Source organism: Schistocerca nitens, chromosome 10 (genome assembly GCF_023898315.1).
Source record: "Schistocerca nitens isolate TAMUIC-IGC-003100 chromosome 10, iqSchNite1.1, whole genome shotgun sequence".
Classification (NCBI taxonomy): domain Eukaryota; kingdom Metazoa; phylum Arthropoda; class Insecta; order Orthoptera; family Acrididae; genus Schistocerca; species Schistocerca nitens.
Genome location: NC_064623.1, coordinates 92127851 through 92142039, shown reverse-complemented (window position 1 = coordinate 92142039; position 14189 = coordinate 92127851). Strand labels below are relative to the sequence as shown.

Genomic DNA, 14189 nt, shown 5'->3' with positions numbered 1-14189 from the left:
CAAAGAACTTTTTGGTTATTAACATTCATCTTGGGTTATTTGAATTTTAACACCTGCCCTTCAGTAGTGCGTCAGCACCAGCGATTTTTCAATGCTTTTTAGAACAAGTGACTGCCAAGCTGCCTTCTTGCTCAAATTACCTGGATAACATTGTGTTTGGACATTCTGCAGAAGAACATTTAGCCAATCTCGAGTGCCTTTTTCAAGTGCTGTAATAACAGGCCTCAAGTGTCACAAAGACAAGTGCTCTTTTTTCCAGGCGGATATAGAATATCAGGAACATGTCAGTAATGTGCAAGGTATTCAGCCCATCCAGACTCATTTGCAAGCTGTCAAAGATTTGCTGGCTCCCTAAAATCTAAAGGAACAGTGAGCAGTGTTGCACAAACTGTACTACTGCTACTACTATTACTACAAATTCATTCCTCATGCCTCTCAGATTGCAGCTCCGTTTCACATGTTACACCGTAATTTGCATGGACCAAAGAATGTCATTTGCCTTTTGATCAAACGCTTAGTAACACGTGCCTCGTATATTTTGATATGGTTAAACCAGCAGTGTTAGCAGTTGATGGTTCTTCTATTGGCATAGGCACCGTTCTGTTGCATCATGTCAGATCAACAGCTCATCCGATAGCATTTGCCTCCAAGCTTCTAAGACTTGGGAAAATTACAGTTGGGTAGAAAAAGAAGCATTAGTGATGATTCATGGTGTAATCACCATGGAAGGACATTTTACTTGGTCACAGATCGTAAGCCGCTCTCTTCACTCTTCCACCCAAGCAAGCCTGTTCCACCACACATGGTGCAGAAATTGCAACGATGGGCTCTATTGTTGTCAGGCTACAACTATGAAATCTTGTACTGCCCTACAGATCAACATTCAAATTCTGATATGCTACCAAGGTTACCAGTCGACAGAGATGATCAGTTCAACTCCTCCGAAGTATCTTGTTGTCAGATAGATGATATATCCGCTTCTTTGCCATGGGCTGTCATTGCATAGCAATAGCACAGGAGACAACTGTGGGTGCAGATTTAAGCACTGTGCTGAATTACATGCACATAAGTTGGCCAAGAAGAACGAAAGGCGTTGTTCGGCTGGAACTACATTGGTACTTCAGTCACCATCGAGCCTTGTCAGTACTGCCTGGTGTTTTACTGTTACCAGGCCCTTCAGCAGGATGTTTTAAGGTTGTTGTGTCAGGGACACTGGGGCATTGTGAGGACAAATCAGCTTCCTCGACGCCATTGTTCGTGCTCAGGGATGGATGTCTAGATTGAAGATCTGACATCATGCTGCGCCGCTTTTATGGAGCAACAGGTTGCACCACCTCAATGCTTTTCTGACTGGCACGCCCAAATAGTCTGTGGAAAACCACCCACATTGATTTTGCTGCAACATGCAGTGGCTTATTGTAGTGGATGCCTTCAATCATTTTCTCTTTGTGGTTCTGGTGAATTCTGTGGCTGCGAGTACTATCAGAACACTTACTTCAATTTTTTTTTTTTTTTTTTTTTTTTCCGCATCAAAGGCTTGCTAGTAGTGTTAGTGTGTGATAATGGATCACAGTTTACCACATAGGAATTTGAACACATTTATATGACTAACAGCATCGAAGATATGACCACAGTGCAATTCCACCTGCAATCAAATGGTGAAGCTGAACGTTTTGTGCAAACATTCAAGGCACAGATGAGTAAACCATGGAACTCACTCATGGGAGCAGGCCTTGGGACTTTTGCTGTCCACCTACCATGCACTGCCTTGAGACGAACATTCCCTGACCGAACTCCTGCACGGCCACTGGCATCGCACTGCTTCATCTGCTGCACCCACCACGAGAAGTACTGGTCAGTACAATGATTCTCATTTTCAGAGCCAGGAGGCAGTACTCTTCAGGATCTTCTGGCCTGACAGCAATGGCAACAGAGGAACATTTTGTATGTCCTCGGACACAAGATGTTCTTGTTATCTTCCTGTACCGGGTTGCTGCTTAAAAGAATCCAGAACCAGCTTCACCCCTGAGACTCTGGAAGCCCGGAGCCAGTGTCGCAGATGCCCACTGTGGACCAGATGGCATCTCAGCGCAAAGCATTTCCCATGGAGGTGGACCCGTTCTCATCCCCGATGCCATTATCACAGAAGCCCATGTCGCTATGGGCGATGCCTTTGTGCCCTCTTGCTTCCCCCTCTGACTGGGAGGGGGGGGGGGGTTCCTCCAGTGAGACTCTGGCCCTGGATGTAGGCGTACGGCCTCCCTGCAGGTTGCCAGGCATATCCGTGAGCGTTCAGGCGAATGTTGGGACACAGACGGGTGCCTGTTGACAGCTTCAGTTCCGGTCCCTGGCCGATCTGCTGCACGTGCACCCCGGCCTCCCCCTCTCCATCGGATTGGATCGCACCGCAACCATATACAACCACAGCTAGGCAGTACGGGAGGAAGAGTGTGGTGTCATAAGCACAGCACACCCCACAAGGCAGCACCACAGGCATCAATAGGTCGACAAACCACCCAATGATTGCCATACCAAGAAGTCACAGCAGTGGTGCCACTAGACAAGTGATACGCGCCAGCGTCAAAGCAGAACGGATAGTTCAAAGTTAGCTCTACTACTGAGAAGACCCTTTTCTACTTTGTACCTCACGGCGCATTGTCTGCTTCTAGCGAGTCCACACCAGCCCATCTTCAGTGATCATTCTAGTGGGACAAGAACTGTTTACCATCCAGCCTTAGCTTCTGGGATAGTAGTCAAACTTCAGTATTTGCTGCCTGAGCCGATTTCTAGAAAGTTTAATATACGTTAATAAATGTGTGTGTTCTTGTCACTAATCATTACAAGTGTTTTAGTGTTTTCCTTTCACAGCGCTTCCCCCACCACACTATAAACAGTTGAGGGTGGCGATGAGTAAAATCTCCTTCTGTGGTTGTATCAAAAGTAAGATATAATACCCACCAATCCAGATTGCTTCTTCCAGTGTGTGTGTGTGTGTGTGTGTGTGTGTGTGTGCGTGTTGTCTAATTCAAAGACTAACTTTTGACCAAAAGCTCAATTGTTGGACAGTCCTTTTGTTGCGCCTGTTTGCAACTCAGCATCTCCACTATATGGTGAGTAGCAATCTATCCTTTCCGTAATGTTGTTATTAAGAGTTTTAGGTGTCTCTTGTTCAATTTGTTATGACAGATTGACAAAGGCACATATTTTAACATGTTTTTTCCTAAATTAGTTGTTCAGAAAATATCGTATCATTTTACATTCCGAGATTAAACCACTACTCCTGAGGTCTATGTTTTTAATTCGTATAATAGATTAGTGTAGGGGTTATTTTATATTTACACATGGACTGTGGCAAATGAGGTCACATCAAGATAGATTTTGAAGGATTCGGGAAAGGCATTGTGGTGTCACAAAATTGCTGGTGCTAGTATTCACGCTACTGTCACTAGTGCATTCACAGGCAGTGTCTAATTTGACCAACCTTAGTTTTAATGAGCTATTATTAATACATTTAATTCTTAATTTCACAAGGATTTATTTATTTATTTACAAGGTGTACAACTTTGCTTCTGCCGTTTTTTCCCCAACATTTGAGGCTTTAATGAAACAAATTGGTTACACATGTATCATTCAAAGTATTTTCCATCGCTGGCCACTGCTTTCTCCCATCTTTCGGGCAGTGTACAAATATTGTGTCGAAAAAATTGTTCATCTTTTGAAGCGATCCACAAATCGATCCAATTTGTGACTTCTTCGTGAGATTGTAACTGTTGGTTAGCAAGGCCATGCACCATTGATCTAAACAGGTAATAGTCAGAGGGAGCAATGTCTGTAGAATACGGCAGGTGGGGTAGGACTTCCCATTTTAACATTTCCAAGTATGTTTTGACCACTTTTGCAACGTGGGGCCTCTTTTGTAACGTGGGGTTCAGTGTTGTCATGTCGCAAAATCACTTTATCGTGCCTCTCGCTGTATTCTGGCCGTTTCTCTTTTAATGTTCTGCTCAAACGCATTAATTGTGTTCGATAATGAACACCTGTGATTGTTGGTTTTAACACCTCGTAGTACATGACACCAAGCTGGTCCCACCAAATGCAGAGCATGATCTTGGAGCCATGAATATTCAGTTTGGCCGTTGGTGTGGAAGCATGGCTGGGATATCCCCATGATTTTTTGTGTTTAGGGTTATCGTAATGAACCCATTTTTCATCCCCAGTTATTGCCTCTGAAGCAACTGTTCGCAAACACACAAACGTTCAATGTCTCTTGGTTTCAGCTCACACGGGACCCAAGTTCCTTCTTTCTGAATCATGCCCATAGCCTTGTGACGTTTTGAAATGGCTTGCTGTTGCACTTCCACTAATCGTGCCAATTCTTCTCAAGTTTGACGCGAGTCTTCACTCAGCAATGTCTCCAATTCTGCATCTTCGAAAACATTAGCTCTTCCACCACTATGCCATTAGAATCATCGTTCTTGAAGCGTTGAAACCACTCACAACACATTCTATCACTAATAGCATCCTTACCATACGTGCTTGAGAGCATTCGATCAGACTCAGCCGCTGTTTTCTTCATATTGAAAAACAAAACAGTAACACCTACCACAAATGACGAGAATTAGGCTCGTAAACTGACATTTTCAATCAAGAACAACTTTATGATGCAAACACAAATCGACTAATGTTTGAATGAGGTTATGTTGACCGAGGTCCAAGCTAACTGCCTGATGTCTGCGATCTGTTTCTTTCAATCGCTACTTACCATTGTCGCCACCTATCGGCAAATGGCGGAAGCGAAGTTGTATTTAATTCAAATTGTATTTCATTTAAAGTCGGAATTAGATTGACTTTACAGTTGGACAAATATTCAACAGTAGTGCACATTTCTGCAGGAAATGGTGAAAGTATAGATGGGAAAATCAGTGTACTTACATGTTTTGTGCAGCAGTGTTGTCAACACGTGATGGTATGATGGGAATGAAAGAGATTGCCTCAGCTGTTGGTTCCACACAGCCAGTGAGACAGCAGTGGGCAGATGATGGGTTTGGAAGCAAGGAGAAAAGGAAAATATTGTCACATTCTTGTATTGGTATAGGTGCACAATCGGCTATGTATTTGAAAAAGCAGCTGTTTACACAGGTCCTGCCATGACCGCAACCTCAGATATTGCAACATATACAGAAGAAACAGCTGAAATCTACATCTACATAATACTCCACAAGCCACCATATGGTGTGTGATGGAGGGTACACTGTTTCTCTACTAGTTGTTTTATTTTCTGTTCCACTCGCAAATAGAGCAAGGGAGAAATAGCTGCCTGCATGCCTCTGTATGAGCCCTAATTTCTTGTAACTTATCTTTGTGGTCTTTATGCACAGTGTATGTTGGATGCAGTAGGATGTTTCAGCAGTCAGCTTCAAATGCCAATTCCCTAAATTTTCTCAATAGTGCTCTTCGAAAAGAACATTGCCTTCCCTCCAGGGATTCACAGTAGAGTTCCCGAAGCACCTCCATAACACTTGTGTGTTGTTCGAACCCACTGGGAACAAATGTAGCTGCCCGCCTCTAAATTGCTTCGATTTCTTCCTTCAACCTGACGTGGTACTCGAGCATTATTCACGAATAGTTGCACCAGCGTTGGTGGTCTCCCTTACAGATCAACTACACTTTCCTAAAAGTCTCCCAGTAAACCAAAGTCACCCATTTACCTTCCCTACCATAGTCCTCACATGCTCGTTCCATTTCATATTTTTTTTTGCAACATTACGCTCAGATATTTGAAGGATGTGAGTGTGTCAAGCAGGATACTACTAATGCTGTATCTGAACACTATGCGTTTCTTTTTCCTACTTGTCCACATTAACTCACATTTTCCCACATTTAGAGCTAGCTGCCATTCATCACACAAACTATAAATTTTCCAAGGCATCTTGTACCTTCCTTCAGTCACCCAACTTTGACACCTTACCGTATACCACTGACTTATCAGCAAACAACTGCAGATTTCTGCCCATGTACCACTTTATGTATATAGGTAACATCAACTTCCGTGAGGCACTCCATACAATACCCTAGTCTCTGATGAACTCTCTCCATCGAGGACAACATACTGGGTTCTATTACTAAAGAAGTCCAAACTACTCGCATGTCCGCCCTTCATCCACAGTGCAATACTGAGAAAAGGGCAATCTGAGTTTTGCACAAGCAATGCTTTCTAAAACCATGCTGATTTGTGAACATAAGCTTCTTGATCTCAAGAAAATTTATTATATTCGAACTGAGAATATGTTCAAGGACTCTGCAGTAAACCGAATTTAAGAATATTGGTCTGTAATTTTGTGGGTCCATTCTTTTATCATCCTTGTATACAGAGGTCACCTGCACTATTTGTGACACTGGCTGTTAAAATTTCAGTGCTGCTTTGTTGACTCCCACTGATTAGGTGAATCTGAATCTATCATCCTAGATGATGCCGACAAGGATGACTAAAAATAGTAATATCACAGATGACTGGCTTAGATACTAAGCAAAGACCACTTGTCACTGTTAATAAATGACGTAGGTTTAGAATAAGCATACTGATACTTTCTTATCAGTGACACAGTTTACAATTTTAATTAGAGTATGTTAAAAATAGAATTTTCTATAACGGCAGATATTTTGGCGACTTATTTTTGTTGCAAATGACCAGTAGAACCAGAGGAAGGGCACTGCAACCACAGGGGAAATGTCTGTGATAATTACTCTTTACAACATGACATAGCTCTATAGCCAGAAAACCTTTATCTGTGACCTTTGAAGTCTGTGCGCTTACACAATGTATTCTTATTTTGATTTTGAATATTTGATATGCCCCGTTTCTTCCTTAATGTCTGCTGGCAATGTGATCAGAAGACTTTCACACCGTTTTTTTCTGTTACTTACCACATATTTCAGATCTGGCAGTGCTGGGTCTGTGCGAATAATGCCAAATTGTGCACCGTGGTTTGGAGCTGTAGTAACTGTGGGTCCCCCTATAACTATCTGAGTTCATCAGTTGTATTGTAGGTGGTAACCTTCAGTAGCACCTCGCCTGTTACATTGATGTGACAAAAGTCATAAGATAGCAATACACGCACATACAGGTGGTGGTGGTGGTGGTGGTGTCATGTGCACAAGGTATAAAGCGGTAGTGCATTGGCGGAACTGTCATTTGTAATCAGGTGATTCGTATGAAAAGGTTTCCGACGTAATTGTAGTCGCACAACAGGAATTAACAGACTTGAACATCGAATGGTAGATGGAGGGATATTACATTTTGGAAATAGTGAAGAAATGCAGTATTCACAGATCCAGTGTTAAGGTTGTTCCGAGAGTACCAAATTCCAGGTACAGGGTGTTTCAAAAATGACCGGTATATTTGAAACGGCAATAAAAACTAAACGAGCAGCGATAGAAATACACCGTTTGTTGCAATATGCTTGGGACAACAGTACATTTTCAGGCGGACAAACTTTCGAAATTACAGTAGTTACAAGTTTCAACAACAGATGGCGCTGCAAGTGATGTGAAAGATATAGAAGACAACGCTGTCTGTGGGTGCGCCATTCTGTACGTTGTCTTTCTGCTGTAAGCGTGTGCTGTTCACAACGTGCAAGTGTGCTGTAGACAACATGGTTTATTCCTTAGAACAGAGGATTTTTCTGGTGTTGGAATTCCACCGCCTAGAACACAGTGTTGTTGCAACAAGACGAAGTTTTCAACGGAGGTTTAATGTAACCAAAGGACCGAAAAGCGATACAATAAAGGATCTGTTTGAAAAATTTCAACGGACTGGGAACGTGACGGATGAACGTGCTGGAAAGGTAGGGCGACCGCGTACGGCAACCACAGAGGGCAACGCGCAGCTAGTGCAGCAGGTGATCCAACAGCGGCCTCGGGTTTCCGTTCGCCGTGTTGCAGCTGCGGTCCAAATGACGCCAACGTCCACGTATCGTCTCATGCGCCAGAGTTTACACCTCTATTCATACAAAATTCAAACGCGGCAACCCCTCAGCGCCGCTACCATTGCTGCACGAGAGACATTCGCTAACGATATAGTGCACAGGATTGATGACGGCGATATGCATGTGGGCAGCATTTGTTTTACTGACGAAGCTTATTTTTACCTGGACGGCTTCGTCAATAAACAGAACTGGCGCATATGGGGAACCGAAAAGCCCCATGTTGCAGTCCCATCGTCCCTGCATCCTCAAAAAGTACTGGTCTGGGCCGCCATTTCTTTCAAAGGAATCATTGGCCCATTTTTCAGATCCGAAACGATTACTGCATCACACTATCTGGACATCCTTCGTGAATTTGTGGCGGTACAAACTGCCTTAGACGACACTGCGAACACCTCGTGGTTTATGCAAGATGGTGCCCGGCCACATCGCACGGCCGACGTCTTTAATTTCCTGAATGAATATTTCGATGATCGTGTGATTGCTTTGGGCTATCCGAAACATACAGGAGGCGGCGTGGATTGGCCTCCCTATTCGCCAGACATGAACCCCTGTGACTTCTTTCTGTGGGGACACTTGAAAGACCAGGTGTACCGCCAGAATCCAGAAACAATTGAACAGCTGAAGCAGTACATCTCATCTGCATGTGAAGCCATTCCGCCAAACACGTTGTCAAAGGTTTCGGGTAATTTCATTCAGAGACTACGCCATATTATTGCTACGCATGGTGGATATGTGGAAAATATCGTACTATAGAGTTTCCCAGACCGCAGCGCCATCTGTTGTTGAAAATTGTAACTACTGTAATTTCGAAAGTTTGTCTGCCTGAAAATGTACTGTTGTCCCAAGCATATTGCAACAAACGGTGTATTTCTATCGCTGCTAGTTTAGTTTTTATTGCTGTTTCAAATATACCGGTCATTTTTGAAACACCCTGTATTATCTCTTGTCACGGACAACGCAGTGGCCGATAGCCTTCACTTAATGACCGAGTACAGCTGCATTTGCATAGTGCTGTCAGTGGAGACAGACAAACGACACTGTGTGAAATAACCGCAGAAATCAGTATGGGAAGTACAATGAATTTATCCATTAAGACAGTGCGGCGAAATCTGGTGTTACTGGGGTATGGTAGCAGGTGACCGAAACGATTCCCTTTGCTAACAGCATGAAATCGCATGCAGCATTTCTCCTGGGCTTGTAACCATATCAGTTGGATTCCAGACAAGTGGCAAACTGTGGCGTGGTCAGATGAGTCCTGATTTCAGTTTGTAACAGCTGATGATAAGGTTTGAGTGTGGCACAGATCCCATGAAACCGTGAACCCAAGTTGTTGTCAAGATATTGTGCAAGCTGGTGGTGGCTCCATGATGGTGTGGACTGTGTTCACATGGAATGGAGTGGATCCTCTGGTCCCATTGAACCAACCATGATTGTAAATGGTTATGTTCAGCTACTTGGAGACCATGTTCCCAGACAACGATGGAATTGTTATGAATGGCAATGCCAATGTCACCGGGCCACAGTTGTTTGCAATTGGTTTAAAGAACATTCTGTACAATTCGAGCGAATGGTTTGGCCGCCCAGATCCCATCAAACATTTACGAGACATAATTGAGAGGTGCACAAAAACCTGTACCGACAACACTTTCATAATTAGGAACGGTTATGGAGGCAGCGTGGCTCAATATTTTGGCAGGGGACTTCAACGACTTGTTGAATCTGTGCCATGTTGAGTTGCTGTACTATGCCAGGGAAAAGGAGGCCTGACACGGTATTAGGAGTTATCCCATTCTTTTGTTACCTCATTGCAAAGCACTAAAATGTTCAAACCAGCCTTCGTTTTGAGGACAGGGTAGTTAACGTGTAGCTGCAAGCAATTTTTGGGTGAGGCTAACCCAATAGCCGTATTAGTACTTTATTTAGCAGTGTTGCACAGTCAGAAATAAATTTCTTTTATGTCCCCAGTGTTCTGTGACGGGTTCCTGTGCTGCTATGCATGTAATGGGTGACAGACAAGGATCCAAGATGAGAAGTCCGCTTGAAGTTTGGAGGGCAGTATAACGTGATTATTATTATTATTTCTTTGTAATACCCTGTATCTTGTGAAATTGATTCACAACTTATTACTGTAGTGTAGTTAGGTTACCAAATTTTGATATGCCTAAAAGTTATATAATTCCTTCAAGTATTTAAATGTATGTGTTTCCTCATTAGTAACTTCATACATTGTATGAATAAATGTATTGTTTATTGATATTAAAAACTATTTCGATACTGTGATCTTCAAATGTGTTTGCAATTTATGTTGAAGCATTACTTCTTTCTTGATTTTTTTTTTTTTTCTTTCAAAGTTTTTACGTGAGAATGTGAAACACTTAATTACTTTCATTTCAACTTTTATGTGCTCATTTGCAAGTAGAAACACTTTAGTTTTGTAATAAACAAACAAATAAATATCAAAGTGTAGAACTAGATTCTGCCTGTGCTACAGTTGTTTTACTTAATTTGAAGGATGAAGTTGTTTCATCAAATTGGTAACTTTGTTCTTTCACTTATTTGTAAAATAACTGGATAACCTTCCCATCTTACACACTGCATTGAATTTACTGTGACTGTAAAACACAGCTTGCATTTTCCACGCATAATTTTTCAGATAAGTCAATGTGAATAGGAATACTGGCTGCAAAATGTGTTCAGCGCAGTATCGTATGGAGCATCTTCACTAAAATTTGAATGACTTGAAAATTTTTTGATTGTTATAATCGAGGAAAAGTTTAGTCATTAATGGTTGTAATCGAATGTAGGAGGATGAAAAATTTCCATGCCTTGACTGTGTAAATGCAAGATAAAGTCCATAACAAAGCAAAATGAGATGATTATTAATTACAATGTTAGTGGGAAACCTGTCAATTTGTTTACATACGTGTAATGCAACATTTATGGGCATAACATAGGCAAAAGGGAGTACAAATATCTAAAAAAAAATTAAATGACGGAAAATGCAAGAATGGTAAATGCAAAATTGCCAAGAATGGTTAGAGGAGAATGTGAAGTTGTAGAAGCACGAATGACTGTAGAAAAGGATGGGTGTCACCAGTAGGAAAATTACAGGAAATTTAGGAGAAAAGAAACATAGCTAAGTGAATATGAAGATACCAGATGGCAAGCCAGTACAAGGCAGCCTTCCCCATCCTTAGGGATGAAACCTAAAAGGAATTTTTAGAAGTGCTCTACAAAAGAAAGAAATAGAAGGGGAAGTAGACAAAGAGAAAAATGGCTCTAAGCACTATGGGACTTAACTTCTAAGGTCATCAGTCCCCTAGAACTTCGAACTATTTAAACCTAACTAACCTAAGGACATCACACACATCCATGCCCAAGGCAGGATTTGAACCTGCGACCGTAGCGAGACAGAGAGAAGAAGGGAGATGAGTCACTGTGAGAATAATGTGACATAGTGCTGAAAGACAATTGAAAATAAGGTATCTGAAGTAGATGAATCCCTCAGATTTATTAATAATTCTGCCTGATACGCATGATATATGGGACAGGCAATGTTACTCAAGATTTCAAGGAGGATCTAATAATCCTAATTCCAAAGAACACAGGAGCTGACTGGTGTGAATCTTATCAGCTCATTAGTTCAATAGTCACAGTTGCAAAATACTATTATGACTTGTTTTTCTTGGATGAAGGGGAAAATTTGTGTTCCAGAGAATATAGGATCTTCTGAGGCAATACTCACTGTTTTATTTTACAAGAAGAGTTTCATTTCATTTAGATAATTTTAAAAAGGGGGAGGGAGACTTGGTGTTTTTGGTACTATTTTTGCAAATTGTGGTGTTGTCTTTTGCCAGTTGTGGTATTTGACAGCTTATGTTTTGATTACTATATGTTTTATTTTTTCTTATTTCGTTGCTGCAGCATTACCTTGAAAATGAAAATGTATCAGTCAATTGCATTATGCACTGACATCACAGGTAGGAAAGGGGGAAAAAAATACTTGTATTTTATGCCCAGTTTCAGTATTAATCACTAAAGAATTAAAATAGTTGCCCAGTGTCTATATTTGAATACACAAGATGTCCAACAGTGGACATTGACAATGTCTACATTTTCTAATAGCAAGGAAAACTGCTTTTGCACTAAATTGTGAATGGATTTGTATGTTTTCAGCATATCTGCATAGCTGTAACTTGCAATTCGTCACCTTTGAACAGCTTACAAATCCTTTAGCATAGTGCAAGTGAAAAGCCACATTCAACTTCAAGTAAATATCACTAATCAATAGTTGTAATCTACCAGCATTTACCAGCATCAGATTTATAACATTTTTATATGGGAATGGGGAAAATGCGAAATTTTGTGAAAAGTGCCATTTTCACATTCTTACTAAAAGCCACTGATTTTCCATTACCATTTATGCAAAATTTTCAAAGACGTTATGGAACCCGTTCAGCACAGAACGTATATACTCTTATTTTGTATTGCATGGCTCACAGAAAATACCATGTAAAGTTCTTTGACATTTCATATGTTGTGAATGTCAGTTATCACTAATTTTTGCTTTCATCATCATCTTGAAAGTGTGGAACATAGGCCTTGCCATTAGTCGTGTTTTCCCACCATATTTCTGATTTCACTGTGGTCAAGTCTTTGGCTCTTTCTTTCAACACGTCAGCCATCCACCCCTCGGTTTCCTCTTGGTTGTTTCCTTCGCATGTCCATTTCATGTGTCTTTTTGGGAATCCTCTTGTTTTCCATTCTCTTTAAGTGTCCATACCACTAGATGTTTTTATCCTGCTCTGCAAGGGTTCGTCTTTCACTATTTCCCTTAACCTTTCAATTCCTTATCCTACATCTCCTTGTTACTTCTATGCCACTTCTGAGAAATTTCATTTCACATGCCTGTAATGTGCTTACATCTCTTTTCTTCATTACCCATGTTTCATATGCATAGGCCTGTATTGGAATGTAGTAACTTCTAAATATCACTTATTTGCTTTTTTATGGGATGTCTTTGGTCTGAACGAGGCTCCTAACACTTCGCAGGAATGTTTCTGCCTGTACGCCACGTTCACTGATCTCTTACTCATTTCTTCAGTTTTCCTCTATCACATTTCCCAAGTACTTGACTTTTCCACCTCCTTCAATTGTTTACCTCCAATCCTTATTCTACTAGTTATTCCATCTTTCCTTTTAATTGACCAGAATCTATATTTGTTAACGTTACATGTCAGTCCATACTGACTCAGTTTCTTCCCAAGCATCCAGCTCTTCACGAATCTCCTCCTCCACGTTATCCCAGATCATCAAGTCATTCAGGAAGACCATTGCTTTCATATTATCTTCTCCAGTTTCTTCTGCCATCTTAGTCATTATCTCACACAAGACCACAGTGAAGAGAAGAGGTGACATTGCATTACCCATTTCACACCACTTGTTTGCTGGAGCCAAACTGTCTTTTTCACTTCCCACTTCAACAGAACATCTCATCCACTCTGCTTGTCATCTTTTTTTGCACTCCCTTCTTTTGTACTGCTTCCCAGACCTTTATTCTACAGGCAGTATTGGGTATTCACGCTACTAAGTGATGTTGCTATTGGCTGACTACATCATGTGTCCTTTGCTCTGAATTTCTGCTAGCGAGATCACCTGACGTGAACTATGATTGGCTTACTAAAGCACATCACAGTCTCAATTTCAGTGCTTCGGAATCTAATGTGCTATGTTTGGTGGAATTAAAGTGTATACTTTAATAATAAGAAAATATGCACTGTACATGTTGCTGTACATCAAAGAGCTTTTCAAAACCTGTTCCTTTTTTGGGGGAGGAATTGTTTTCTAAAGTGCCAGGAAGTTCTACACACAGGGTTGCCACAGATTTTGAAAATCAGGGAATTTCAAATATATCAGGGAAATTTGAAAAAGCCCTGGAAAAATCTCCTTTTTGCCTCTGTAGGTGAAATTATTTGTTTACTGAGGTGTAATGCATCATCACTGGCTGGCTGAAGCTGAGTATGTGGATGCAGCTTCCCTCATTCCTACTGCTTCTCCCCTTCCAACCACTCCTTTCAGCTTGCAGTCAGTGCTGCCACCACTTCTTACTGCTAGCCTAGCAGCTGCCGATGAGAGACAGGGTGGAGTGAGGAGTGATCTGTTTGGATCTGATTCTGAGACTGTGGATGGAGCGGCCAGAGACAG

General features: G+C 41.4%; 1 protein-coding gene across 8 annotated transcripts in view; it reads left to right on the top strand.

Annotated features, from left to right (window-relative positions):
* Positions 1–10265, top strand: part of LOC126210336 (speckle-type POZ protein-like) — a 103083-nt gene extending 92818 nt beyond the window's left edge. For all 8 annotated transcript variants that reach the window (XM_049939548.1, XM_049939550.1, XM_049939547.1 and 5 more), the window contains one exon: positions 9951–10265. The gene's annotated coding sequence lies outside the window, so the exon portion shown is untranslated. The remainder of the gene's footprint in view (positions 1–9950) is intronic.
* Positions 10266–14189: the final 3924 nt, after the last annotated feature.